The sequence below is a fragment of the Dendropsophus ebraccatus genome, unplaced genomic scaffold (assembly GCF_027789765.1).
Source record: "Dendropsophus ebraccatus isolate aDenEbr1 unplaced genomic scaffold, aDenEbr1.pat pat_scaffold_1279_ctg1, whole genome shotgun sequence".
Lineage (NCBI taxonomy): Eukaryota > Metazoa > Chordata > Amphibia > Anura > Hylidae > Dendropsophus > Dendropsophus ebraccatus.
The window spans coordinates 1,105-15,572 of record NW_027208697.1 but is presented as its reverse complement, the minus strand read 5'-3'; the positions used below and the strand labels follow the sequence as shown (position 1 = coordinate 15,572).

Below are 14,468 nucleotides of genomic sequence, written 5' to 3'. Positions count from 1 at the left end.
TTAAAATTGTAGCGATAACAATTAGTCATATCCATACAAATCAGAGCGGTCATTCAGACTAATAGGACCTTCCATTTTCACAATTAGTTCTTGTGATGAATATGGATGGCCCTGTCCCTATTCATGAGTGTGTACAGTTATATTATATGTGGTTATGAAAGTGTTTTACTTATTCAAACACTAAAGACTGATCTGTGTATTCCACTCACTATACCTTAGCTTGTCCAAACATCATAAACTCTGGGCAGTTTACTGAGGGTCTCTGGTCAGGAAACACCAGGCCTGGTTTATTGAGGGTCTCTGGAAACCTGGAGTTGTTATCTACTTCAAAGAATGGATAGACCCACTCAAAGCCAACACCCCCCAACCATAAGACAATGGTTCAATTACAGGACATATGCAATGAGGTGTCCCTGGTCCTTCCCCATTATCACCTAATCAGCCAATCAGGGACAACTCATTATCCTAAACGCCTGATGGGGCGGCCAATCAGGGACAACTCGTTATCCTAATCACCTGATGGGCGGCTCGGAAATCTAAGCTGAGTTTTGATGGTATAAAATATGGCGGCAACAGCAAAACCTGGTTGCAGTGTAGGGGGTCAGTCTGACTGAGCTGCAATCAATTATTTCTCCTATCCCCTGGGAAAGCAACAACTATTGAAAGTCTTAGATAGTTTCTGCTTATTTCTCCCTTTTATTTTATGACTGTTATACCATGTATGTATAGCATCCTATTTTACCTTTATTTTTGTAAGCACTGTACCTTTTGTCTATTAAAGCTTAAAACTTTAATAAGTTTGGTCCTTGTATGCTCTAAGAATCAATAGCCTTTGGATGTAGTGTTTTAACCCTGTGAGTGGTGTTGAGGTGCTTGGACTGTGTTGGGGTGTGATTTATGCTCAATTTGCCACCTAAAGGGTAGGTGAGTGCAAGATTGAGTGAGTGGAAATAGATAAACCCCTTGCAGTGGCATCCACGTCACGTGCTAGTTAGTGTGTACGTGACAGTTCTGTTTCCCTTTTAAGTAATTTATCATGTCTATCCCCTCCCACCGGAGAGTTTCCCACATGCAACAATCCCATAAAGCACAATTCAGACAAGTTACCTTCATGTGGGGAATGCATATAGCATGAGAAATAACTTTTGGGCATCCCTTTCCTGTCCGCACAGAGCGAACATGTTCGCAGTAGACCGCCGCTATTTCCTATGGGCTCCCTGGATCGTCCAGAAAACCAACACAGGGTATAAAATAGCCTAGGCCAAACTATATCCTTCCAGGGCCGTACTGCACCTTAGGTAATGTCTTACCAGTAGGGCATTCTCTGTTACCACTTTATGCTTTATGACACGTGTCATTTATTGTATTCAGAGTCCCACTGAGTATGCAGATTACTTAATTTATTGTGTCAGGCACCTTACTATTCAATTTCCACACTGCCTTATGATTTTTTGTGTGCCGGCACCTTAGAGAATTTATATTTTTATCTATGCGTTTGCAAGCAGCTGGTCTGATTCATTTAGTCATTTTATTATATTTTATCTTTGATTTATGATTAATAAAAAATATTTTTTACATGATTTCTGGGCACAGCATTCTTTTGTAGGTATGTATATCCTTCCAGGACAGAATATACCCGGGGGTATAAAATTGCCTAGGTTAAACTATACGCCAGGGTAATAATTAGCCTAGGCCAAATTATAAACCTCAAAGCCATAAAGTTATCACTTCACTGGTTTTCTCACCCTGTCTCTAATTTGTTGAAAAGTGCGCTGTCTCCTATCTCTGCAGGGCTTCCAGGTCACCTGATCAGTGTATGACAAGTCATGTGCTGATCGTTGTAGGAAACGTCATGTGCTGATTCATGTATGACACATCATGTGCTGATCCATGTATTACACACTTTTTTTATCGTTTTTGTACAAGTGGTTTGGGGGGTCAAATTGTGGGTACAGAGTCACTTTAATATATCCTGCACAGATTTTTATGAAGTACACAAAATTTCCTTATTAGCCAAAATAATAAAAATAGTGCAAACACAATGATAAATGTCCTCGATGTGTTTAGACTTTTAAGATTTAGGTCAGTTAGCTTCTTACTTAAAGTGACTCTGTACACACAATCTGCCCCCCACAAACTGCTTGTACCTTTGGATAGCTGCTTTTAATACAACATCTGTCCTACGGTCCGCTCGGCAGGTGATGCAGTTATTGTCCTAAAAAACAACTTTTAAACTTGCAGCCCTGTGTCAAATTGGCGTGGCCTAGAGTGTCTGTTAATTAGACTTGCACCGCCTCTCTATTTTCTCCTCCCCGCCCTCTTCACCATAAGGAACGCCCCAGGAACCTGTCTGAACACTGCACATGTGCTGGGTCGTTAAGGCCCCTGTGCAGTGTTCACACAAGTGATGAATAGAAAAAACCTGCCATGGGGCATTCTTAATGGTGAAGAGGGTAGGGAGGAGGGATGGAGAGGTGGTGTAAGTCTAGGGCACAGATACTCTAGGCCATGCCAATTTGACACAGGGTGCAAGTTTAAAAGTAGTTTTTTAGGACAATAACTACATTATCTGCCTAACGGACCCCAAGACAGATCTTGGATTAAAAGCAGCTATAAGAAGGTACAAGCAGTTAGGAGGGGGCAGATTGTGGGTACAGAGTCCTTTTAACTCAGCAGACAAAGCTGAATTCCCAATAAAATGTTGAAAAATCAAGTAATTCTTGTGTATGTCACTCAATGCCAATGATTTCATGGGGGCATGATATGGCCTGGGGGGGGGGGGGGTGTTACGAATTGGCCTAGGCCAAAATATACCCGGAGTATAATGTAGCCTATGCCATTTTAATAGACTGGGGGTATACTCTGGCCTGTTAAGCCAGGAATGTGTGTGAGGGTCAGAGGTGTGAATATGTGTCCCTAGTGTAGGTGCAAATATTATCTAGAGAAGAAATGTTTCCCCTGCAAGAGTTAGGAGCAGGACAATTAACCCCTTCAGGACCAGTCCAGATAATGCCTTAAAGAGAACCAATCACCTGAAATTAACTGTCCCTATAATAAAAGATTCTCTGTCCCTAAGTCTATTCCTGAAGATACAGACTGCCTGTGCAGTCTGTATCTTATGCTTTTACCTAATCCAGTATAGCGGAGAAGTAAGGCCGGGGGCGGCCATCTTGATGACGTCACAGTGGTGCGTTCCAACGCTGGAACGCAAGGGACGTAATCAAGATGGCGCCCGGCTTTACTGCACCGCTACAGAGGAGTAGGTAAAGTATAAGATACAGACTACAAAGGCAGTCTGTATCTTCATGAAGTTTATTTCTGAAGATACAGACTGCCTTTGCAGTCTGTATCTTATACTTTACCCACTCCTCTGTAGCGGTGCAGTAAAGCCGGGCGCCATCTTGATTACGTCCCTTGCGTTCCAGCGCTGGAACGCACCACTGATATCATCAAGATGGCCGCCCCCGGCCTTACTGCTCCGCTCCGCTATACAGCTATAGGTAAAAGCATAAGATACAGACTGCACAGGCAGTCTGTATCTTCAGGAATAGACTAATAGGCCCAGTTAGGATATTGTAACGCCTGGAGTAGTGGATCCGCTGAACCGTCACTAGCGATAGCACAACCTCACCAGGGAGCGGAGTCTAAGGGGCCGCTGGTTTTCACCAGAGCCCGCCGCAAGGCGGGATGGACTTGCTGCGGCAGGCGACCCCCAGGTCGCTACCCCTGGCTTGGTTGCTAGTGACGGCAGGCGAGGCGTGGCAGGAGCAGTAGGCAGGAGATCGCAGGTGGCGGACAGGACTCAGGAACAAAGGGAAGGCAGCGGGCAAGGACTAGGGACAAGGACTGAAGACAGGAACAAGAGACAAGGACTAAGGTCAGGAACAACAGGGAGCTGGGCCAAACGCTATGGGAAGCATGTAGAGGCTGCAACCCCTGGAAGGGGGCAGAGCTGGAACTTATAGGGGAGTGATTGACACATGGACCAATTAGGCGCGCACTGCCCCTTTAACTCTGAGACAGCCGGCGCGCGCGCGCCCTAGGAGGCGGGGACGCGCGCGCCGGCCGGCACAGCGGGTGACGGGAGCGGGGCGAGATAAGGCGCCCCCCGGGGCCGAACTAGAGGCAGCACCGGGTCCCTGTACATGGACCCCGGCAGCTGCATGGAGAGGTCGCGGCGGCGGTCCGGAGCACGGGACACCGCCGCGGCCGTGACAGATATTCATACACAGCGATCTTGCGCTGTATAGCGCGGGATCACTGTGTACTTACAGAGCGGTGGCAAAGGCTCATGGGAGCTTCCTGTCGCGCGCCGGCTCTTTTCAAAAGAGCCGGCGCGAGACAGGAAAAGAAAATAGGTATATTGCGAAAACGCGGCCCTAAAAGTAATTCATTCAAATTACAAATATTAATAAAATAACAATTTTAATCTAATTATCGGGAAAAAAAACTTTGTTTCCGCCCATGATTGGTTCTCTTTAAGGACCAGAACCCATTTTTTTTTTTTTAATTCTTTATTTCTTTTACACATTTTATAATACAATCAAAGCCATTTTTACCCAATTTTCCAACACATTACAAAAGATAACCCATTTTTAAAATCTGACCTGTTTCACTTTATGCAGTCATAACTGCATGCTGCTATAACTTATCTATTTGATTTTGGGACTGATTTCTTGTGGCATATTGTACTTTAGGTTAGTGGTAAATTTTGGCCTAAATTCTTACAATTTTCTTGCAAAAATGCTAAAATTTCAAATTTTAAATGACAAAATTAGCATTTTTCTAACTTAAACATTTCTGCGGTTACCATGCGGGTTTAATAATGTGATAATTTTATTGCCAGTGTTTTTTTCTCCCTACATGTATTATTGGCATTGTGGGATATGGGGATTATATGTTTATTACACTATATTTAATTATATTTTTATTGTTATTATTGTGTGTGTGTGTGTGTGTGTGCGCGCGCCACTATGGGACTTTCAATATCTGATTGCCTGATCACAGGCAAATTACATTGCAATGCAGATCTGCATTGCATTGTAATCTGCCTGTCATAGGTAAAGTGGATCAGGCAAAGCTAAACAGTTACGTCCATGGTCGGGAACAGGTTAATAACTCCCTTTGGCTCTAGGCTGTCTGTCATATCACAGTAGCAAAGATAATAACCGAGTTAACATTTCACTGGTTAGTACACCGTCCATTGTTGGCCAACGAATACCTTATAATGTGTACCTTGGGTGGGGATGCTTTATAGCTGTTGATTTTATTTTACTTTCTTCTCTGGTTTCCTGACAAACTTCTGAAGAAATGGTGCAGTCTTGTGTAAGTACTTTAAGTGCACAAAGTCACAAAGACTTCTTTTCTTTAATCGAGCACAGTACATGCTTTGTTTATTGTTAAAGGGGTAGTGGGGCGGTAAAAAATTATTCACAGAATAACACACATTACAAAGTTATACAACTTTGTAATGTATGTTATGTCTGTGAACGGCCCCCTTCCCCATGTCCCACCACCCCCACCCGTGTACCCGGAAGTGTAGTGCATTATACATTACCTGATCCGTGTCGCGCCCGTCCGCCATCTTGTGCCAAACGTCATCATTCGGCCGGCTGGCCCGAACACCTCCGATCTTCCCGAGTGCTGGCCGCCCTCTGCTGTGTCATCAGCTGCTCAGCCCTGATTGGCTGAGCATAACTGTGCGACTGCGTCATCAGCCGCTGAGCTGCAATAAGCCAGGACCTGCACGGCACAGGAGAGGAGTGAAGGACCTTTGGGTCACATGACCCAAAGGTCCTAAATACTTCTATGTGAAGATCAGCCCGGACTACAGGAGGAGAAGGGGGAAGCCTGGGAGCTGTAAGTGCTGTGTATGTGTGTCAGTGAGTGTATATATGTATCTGTGGGTATATGTATATGTCAGTGTGTGTATATATGTATCTGTGTATATATTTATATGTCAGTATGTGTATGTATCTGTGGCTATATGTGTGTGTATGTCAGCAATGTCTGTAGCACTGGTGTATATGTGTGTGTATGTCAGCAATGTCTGTAGCACTGGTGTATATGTGTGTGTATGTCAGCAATGTCTGTAGCACTGGTGTATATGTGTGTGTATGTCAGCAATGTCTGTAGCACTGGTGTATATGTGTGTGTATGTCAGCATTGTCTGTAGCACTGGTGTATATGTGTGTGTTTGTGTATGTCAGCAGTGTCTCAAGTGATTGACAGGTTTGCTCCCAAAGATGTTCTGCAGCAGCTTCTATTAATGCTGGGCTCTAATAAAAGAACCCACCATTAATATCTGCTGCATTTTCTTTTATTTCTGGTTGAGTATTTCTTATTACACTGAGATGATTTCCCTGTGTACAGTCTACTCATGGTGTATACATCTGTACTAGTGTAATCACATTACAGCATATATATGTGTGTATGTCAGTGGCGTATCTGTATATATGTTAATGGTGTCTCTGTGTGTGTATATGTGCGTCATTGTCTGTGTTTGGCGAGGGGGGGGTAGGGGAGCGTACAGGATTCATGGGGCCCCGTACAGTTTTTTGCTATGGGGCCCCATGAATCCTAGCTACGCCCCTGCCCCTATGCCCCTATACATGCCCCCCTTATACATTGCCCCTGTTTTGTCCTCTTATATTTGACAATCGCAAAAACAGATTAAAAAAAAGGAGAAAAAAAAAAACGCTCCCTGACCCTGAAGTAACATCCCCGGCGCACACAGTTCTCTGGCGCGTGTTTTACCCGGGAATCCCGTGGACACCCCCAGGGAGCTGAGCATCATCGGGGCCCGTCCAACACCACAGAAGAATAGATGAGAGGAGAGCTGCAACAGGGGAGCGAGGTGTTAGGTGAGGTTTTTTTTTACCTTTTTTTTAATCTGCTCTGCGATTGTCAAATATAAGAGGACAAAACAGGGGCAATGTATAAGGGGGGCATGTATAGGGGAAAACACAGTGGGGGCATCTACAAGGGGGATGTATAAGGGGGCATGTATAGGGGACAACACAGTGGGGGCATCTACAAGGGGGTGATGTATAAGGGGGCATGTATAGGGGACAACAGAGTGGGGGCATCTACAAGGGGGGATGTATAAGGGGGCATGTATAGGGGACAACACAGTGGGGGCATCTACAAGGGGGGATGTATAAGAGGGCATGTATAGGGGACAACACAGTGGGGGCATCTACAAGGGGGATGTATAAGGGGGCATGTATAGGGGACAACACAGTGGGGGCATCTACAAGGGGGGTGTATAAGGGGGCATGTATAGGGGACAACACAGTGGGAGCATCTACAATGGGGATGTATAAGATGGCATGTATAGGGGACAACACAGTGGGGGCATCTACAAGGGGGGGATGTATAAGAGGGCAACACGGGGGCATGTATAGGGGACAACATAGTGGGGGCATCTACAAGGGGGAATGTATAAGGGGGCATGTATAGGGGACAACACAGTGGGGGCATCTACAAGGGGGGGATGTATAAGAGGACAACACAGGGGCAATGTATATGGGGGCATGTATAGGGGACAACACAGTGGAGGCATCTACAAGGGGGGGGGATGTATAAGAGGACAACGAGGGGGCATGTATAAGGGGGCATTTACATGGGGTGGCAACATAATGGGGACAACACAAATGGGGGATCACATAGAGTCAGCCTACCCACTAACTGAGGGTGTAAAGCGGCCATTACAGATGTGCAGTCTGTATAGAGATGAGGATGGTGACAGAGTGAGGAGCCTAATATGTCTGTCTGGCAGATTCGTGGCTCAGAGAAGTTCTAACAGCCCAGGGCAGATGGAGAAGAAAATGAAAAGGAAACAATTCTGATCAGAGAAGACGTCCCCTGTGAGTCACCTGATATAACTGCATTGTAATGTGTATGGTGTATAGACCCTGTGTGCAGCTGGGGCTACCTCTATGTAACTGTATGAGGTGATAGTGATCTCTGTACAGTGGATTTTATTCATTAGCAGTGGTGGTGTTAGTCAGTATGTGGTGGTATTAGTCAGTAGCAGCAGTTGGGTTAGTCAGTATGTGGTGGTAATATTTGTTACTTGTTATTTGGTACTGTGTTTTATTGGTTTTAGTATACTGGATTTGGTCAGTAACAATATGGTGGAGATGGTTGTGGTGTGGTGGTAATATTTCCTCCTTTTATACTGGTATTATTGGTAATATTGGTCTCAGGATACAGGATTTGGTCAGTAACAGTATGGCAGTAATACGTATGATGATAATATTTTCTATATACTGGTATTATTGGTAATATCGGTCTCTATCTATCTATCTATCTATCTATCTATCTATCTATCTATCTATCTATCTATCTATCTATCGCATCACTTGGTCGAGGAAGGGGGGGCCCAAGTTGAACTCTTGCACCAGGGCCCAAGGGACATTAGCTACGCCCCTGGGTTAGTGAATTGGGAGGGTTAGGGTAGATTCACTGGTACCGAGTTTGCAGCAGATTTCACAATGCAGGTTTTCAGCAGATTTTGATTTTGCTGCAAAACCCGCAGTGGGAAATCCACTGCAAACTCTGTACGTGTGCATTGGGTCAATCTAGTGTATTAAGTAATTGGGTCAATCTATTGCATTCTGCACAAAGGTATGTCAGGAGAGCTGTGTAATTTTTTGGCAATATTTGTGAGTGTTTGATATAGACGGATACCCAGACATTAAATAATAGCTGAGGCCCACAAGAAAGGTGTTGGTAAGTGATGACGGATGCAGTGGCATCAGGGAGGATTTTGTAACATTTAATTTATAGTAGGACACTTTAGAATATTTACTATAATACTTATTGTAGTGTCCCACTGCGTGTTTTCTTTCTAAAAGTGTCTCACTCTAATGTCATAGGTTAAGACAGGAGGCCTCTGTTCCTTACTCCAACCACTAGATGTCGCATTCTCCACAGCACAGCTGCAGCTAACACTAGCTCTAGCTACACACACACACTTCATTTATAGTGACTATTTCCCCTTTTGTAGTTAGTGCAGTAAGGCAGGACATGTATATAGTTGTTCCTGGCACTAGCTATCCAATCACTATGGGTTTGCTAGACCAGACCCTAGGGAAACCCCTTAAAGACAGAGATGGTATTTAGGTAATGTCAGTTTGTATTTTTATTATGCCTGAGGAAGGCTCCCTACAATTCCCGGGCCTTAACGTGTTGCTTATATTTTATGAAAACCGCTTGTATTGTGATTTCTCTCTTGTGGTCTTGATGCATTTTTTTCCCAGGATACTGAATGATCTTTTGGACAGAACAGAAGGAGAAACCTTTTGTCTCTTCAGCTCACCTAGTCCAGGGCAGTCGCACTCCTCATTTCCACACCTTGGAAGCCTCTGTTGGTGTTCCTCTGTGAGCTGCACTGCACTTTAGAATTGTCATCACAGAGGTATTGTCTTCACACATTTGTCTATGTAAACTTTTCAAAAACTGCACTTTTTACTTTTTGTTCACAAGATGCCACTAGAGAGTATTTCTATGTTGTTAAAGCGACTCTGTACCCACAATCTGACCACCTCAAAACCACTTGTACCTTCAGATAGCTGCTTTTAATCCAAGATCTGTCCTGGGGTCCCGTTCGGCAGGGGATGCAGTTATTGTCATAAAAACAACTTTTAATCCGGCAGCGCTGTGTCTAACGGCCGGGGCTTACATTTGTATATGCATTAGGCTGGCACACCCTCTCTGTCCTTCCTCCCACCCTCCTCATTATTAGGAATGCTCCAGGCAGATTGTCTCCTATTCGTCAGCTTTGTGTATAATGAATATGGGCTGGATCGTTAATACACCTGTGCAAAGCCCAAACAGCAGTAAATGTTCCTAGATCATTCCTAATGATGAGGAGGGTGGGGAGGAAGGACGGAGAGGTGGTGCCAGCCTAATGCATATACAAATGTAAACCCCGGCCGTTAGACACAGCGCTGCCGGATTAAAAGTTGTTTTTAGGAAATAACTGCATCCCCTGCCGAACGGACCCCAGGACAGATCTTGGAGTATAAGCAGCTATCCGAAGGTACAAGTGGTTTGGGGGGTCAGATTGTGGGTACAGAGTCACTTTAAAGCAATTCTGTACCCACAATATGAACCCCCCCCAAACCACTTGTACCTTCGGATAGCTGCTTTTAATCCAAGATCTGTCCTGCGGTCCGTACAGCAGGTGATGCAGTTATTGTCCTAAAAAATACTTTTAATCTTGAAGCGCGTGCCAAATGGGAGTATCTGTGCCCTAACTTTGCACAACCTCTCTGTCCCTCCTCCCCACCCTCCTCATCATTAGGAATGCTCAAGGCAGATTGCCTCTCATTCCCTACCTGTATCAGCACGGCACATGGGCTGGATCATTAAGAACCCGTGCAATGTTCAGAGTAATTTGACAAACAAAAGCTGAGCTGTGAGTGGTTGCTATGGGCCACATAAAACCATATTATTTAGTGTTCTTAGTGTGGCCTAACCATAGGCTGTTTGCTTGGTCACAAGTGTGTTTAGTGACCTCTGCAGTCAAGCATATTGCCAGTCATTAATGGGTTAAGGCTTCAGATGTGTTTACCTGCAGTAACCATGGCAACCATGCACTATGATGACAAGCGCTTATGTCATAAAGAAGGTTCCATAAAGCCATGCACCGCGCCCTGATCAGTGCCATCTTAGATGCGCCAAAGGACCTTGAGCTTGACTACTTTACTGCCCCCTACCCTTGATGAAATTTGGAGGTTCTAGCAGGGGACCTGGATCTGTGAAGGAGAAAAGATACATCCGCCTAGCCATCAATAAGGTGACAGATATTGCAGCCTCATCTCTCTCACATCCAGTTTATTATACTTATAGTATGGTATTACCCTCTAAGCCCAGGGAAGGGGCAGCTCTCCAGCCATGGCTCCCTCGAGGTTTCCCCCACAGGGGGTTTTTCCTCGCCTGAGTGCTGGAGGGTGACTCTTTGTGAGTCGGGGGCCTGCCATTTTCAGTGTCATATAATTTTAAATAAAATTGGGACCCTTTGACACCTGATTACAATGTTGTTGTGTCTTTTTTTTTTGCGTTCTTTGGTTTAACTTGGGAGAGTTGGGGTCCATCACATGTTGCAGAGTCATAAAGCTGGACATCCTGCCTGCTACACAGATCTATCACCTACACAATGCGCAAAAGTAGGATGGAGCGCTGGCTGGTGGAACTCCTGCTTGTAAGTGCATATCCCTGGAGTAAAGGAACACTCAAATCTTGAAGAAAAAACATGCATCACAAGGTTTATACCTACATCTACAAGGCTTGCAAAAGGTTTTATCAAGTGGACAGGGTCACACCAATCATAGCATCACGGACACCACCATAAATATACATCATATATACATAACCCAGTGGCTCTTGTGTGTGTGGGCAGGATCAGGGCAAGGCAGAGTATTATGCCCCACACCTATACATGCAGGTGTTGGGCTAGGTAGCTGCCCCCCCTTGCAAAATCCACAGGATTAGGGCATATCAAACTGATTAGTGGGGGTCCCAGTGGTTATGAGCAGTGTCGGACTGGGATACCTGGGGCCCACCAGAGGAAATGATCCTTGGGGCCCACCAAAGAAGAATCGGTAAAAAGCGACATAGTGACCCGGCCCTATCCTGGATTCATCTGGATCTGCGACAACTCCCTTGTGAATGACGTTTTTAGTCGAACTATAACTCTCAGAATACCCTACACTTATGAAGCTTTAATGAAGGGTATGTTGGGAGTTGTAGTTTCAGACAGAACACACCTTTTAATAATTGATTGTTATGCAGAAGCTTCTGGTGGCCGTAATCTATTACAATCATCAGCCCTCAAGTTCCAGCGCTATATGTCTCTACAGTGGCAAGCTCATATGTACTACAACTCCCAGCATATCCTGAGGGATTCAGACTATCAGTGAATGCTGGGAGTTGTAGTGCTTGCAGCTATTGTACCTGGAGGATTCTTGGCGCATTGTACACTGAATGCTTTGTGGGAGATCAGAATACATAGTTATGTGGGGGCTCAGTGTGTGGAAGTGACCCCAGAACAGCACTAATATATTATCACCATACTGTACCTCTCAACATATCATCACACTATTACTGACCATATCATCCATCATCATACTACTACCTCCTTCATCCTCCTGCCCCTCCATCATATTACAACCCCTCCATCATCCTGCTCCTCCATTATCATACTACTACCCCTCTCATCCTCCTGCTCCTCCATCATCATACTACTACCTCCTTCATCATCCTTCTGCATCTCCATCATCATACTACTTACCCCTCTCATCCTCCTGCTCCTCCATCATCATACTACTACACTACCGTTCAAAAGTTTGGGTCACATTGAAATGTCCTATTTTTGAAGGAAAAGCACTGTACTTTTCAATGAAGATAACTTTAAACTAGTCCTAACTTTAAACAAATACACTCTATACATGCTAATGTGGTAAATGACTATTCTAGCTGCAAATGTCTGGTTTTTGGTGCAATATCTACATAGGTGTATAGAGGCCCATTTCCAGAAACTATCACTTCAGTGTTCTAATGGTACAATGTGTTTGCTCATTGGTTCAGAAGGCTAATTGATGATTAGAAAACCCTTGTGCAATCATGTTCACACATCTGAAAACAGTCTAGCTTGTTACAGAAGCTACAAAACTGACCTTCCTTTGAGCAGATTGTGTTTCTGGAGCATCACATTTGTGGGGTCAATTAAACGCTCAAAATGGCCAGAAACAGAGAACTTTCATCTGAAACACTACAGTCTATTCTGTTCTTCGAAAATGAAGGCTATTCCATGCGAGAAATTGCTAAGAAATTTAAGATTTCCTACAACGGTGTGTACTACTCCCTTCAGAGGACAGCACAAACAGGCTCTAACCAGAGTAGAAAAAGATGTGGAAGGCCACGTTGCACAACTAAGCAAGAAGAAAAGCACATTAGAGTCTCTTGTTTGAGAAACAGACGCCTCACAGGTCCCCAACTGGCATCTTCATTAAATAGTACCCGCAAAACTCCAGTGTCAACATCTACAGTGAAGAGGCAGCTGTGGGATTTTGGGCTTCAGGGCAGAGTGGCAAAGAAAAAGCCATATCTGAGACTGGCCAATAAAAGAAAAAGATTAAGATGGGCAAAAGAACACAGACATTGGACAGAGGAAGACTGGAAAAAAGTGTTGTGGACGGATGGATGAATCCATCTGTTAAGCATGGTGGAGGTAATGTGATGGTCTGGGGTTTGCTTTGGTGCTGGTAAGGTTGGAGATTTGTACAGGGTAAAAGGGATTCTCAATAAGGAAGAATATCACTCAATTTTGCAACGCCATGCCATACCCAGTGGACAGCGCTTTATTGGAGCCAATTTTATCCTACAACAGAACAATGATCCTAAACACACCTCCAAATTGTGCAAGAATTATTTACAGCAGAAGCAGGCAGCTGGTATTCTATCGGTAATGGAGTGGCCAGCGCAGTCACCAGATCTGAACCCCATTGAGCTGTTGTGGGAGCAGCTTGATCGTATGGTACGCCAGAAGTGCCCATCCAACCAATCCAACTTGTGGGAGCTGCTTCTAGAAGCGTGGGGTGTAATTTCTCCAGCTTACCAGCTTAAACAGATTAAACAGATTAATAGCCAGAATGCTGTAATTGCTGCAAAAGGAGGATTCTTTGACGAAAGCAAAGTTTGATGTAAAAACAATGTTATTTCAGATACAAATCATTATTTCTAACCTTGTCAATGTCTTGACTCTATTTCCTATTCATCTCACAACGTTATGGTGGTGAATAAGTGTGACTTTTCATGGAAAACACTAAATTGTTTGGGTGACTGTAGTGTACCTTCTTCATCCTCCTGCACCTCCATCATCATACTACTACCTCCTCCATCATCCTGCTACTCCATTCATACTACTACCCCTCTCATCCTCCTGCTCCTCCATCATCATACTACTACCTCCTTCATCATCCTCCGGCACCTCCATCATCATACTACTACCCCTTCATCCTCCTGCTCCTCCATCATCATACTACTACCCCTCTCATCCTCCTGCTCCTCATCATCATACCTACTTCTACTTCATCATCCTCCTGCACCTACAAGATCATACTACTACCCCTTCATCATCATCATACTACTACCCATTTATCTTTCTGCCCCTCCACTATCTTACTACTACGCCCTTTATCATCATACTACTACCCCCTTCATCCTCCTGCCCCTCCATCATTCTCCTACTCCATCATACTACTACCCCCTTCATCCTCCTGCCCCTCCATCATATTACTACCCCCTCCATCATCCTCCTTCCCCCTTCATCCTCCTGCCCTTCCATCATCATAGTAGTAAACCCTCTCACCTTTTGCCCTCATCAGCATACAGTACCTCCCTTATCATTTCTCCAGCCCATCCTTCTGTATTTAAAACAAAAAACAGCTATACTTACC

The 14,468-nt window shown here is 44.5% G+C and overlaps 1 long non-coding RNA gene and 1 pseudogene across 1 annotated transcript; one reads left to right on the top strand and one right to left on the bottom strand.

Moving 5' to 3' along the window:
- LOC138775058 (intelectin-1-like) overlaps nucleotides 1-5,656 on the bottom strand; it is a 29,959-nt pseudogene extending 24,303 nt beyond the window's left edge.
- A 92-nt stretch (nucleotides 5,657-5,748) lies between these two features.
- LOC138775059 (uncharacterized) lies at nucleotides 5,749-11,040 on the top strand. Its single transcript, XR_011360478.1, has 4 exons — nucleotides 5,749-5,859; nucleotides 7,781-7,868; nucleotides 9,267-9,424; nucleotides 10,589-11,040. It is a non-coding gene; the product is annotated as an uncharacterized lncRNA (long non-coding RNA).
- Nucleotides 11,041-14,468: the final 3,428 nt, after the last annotated feature.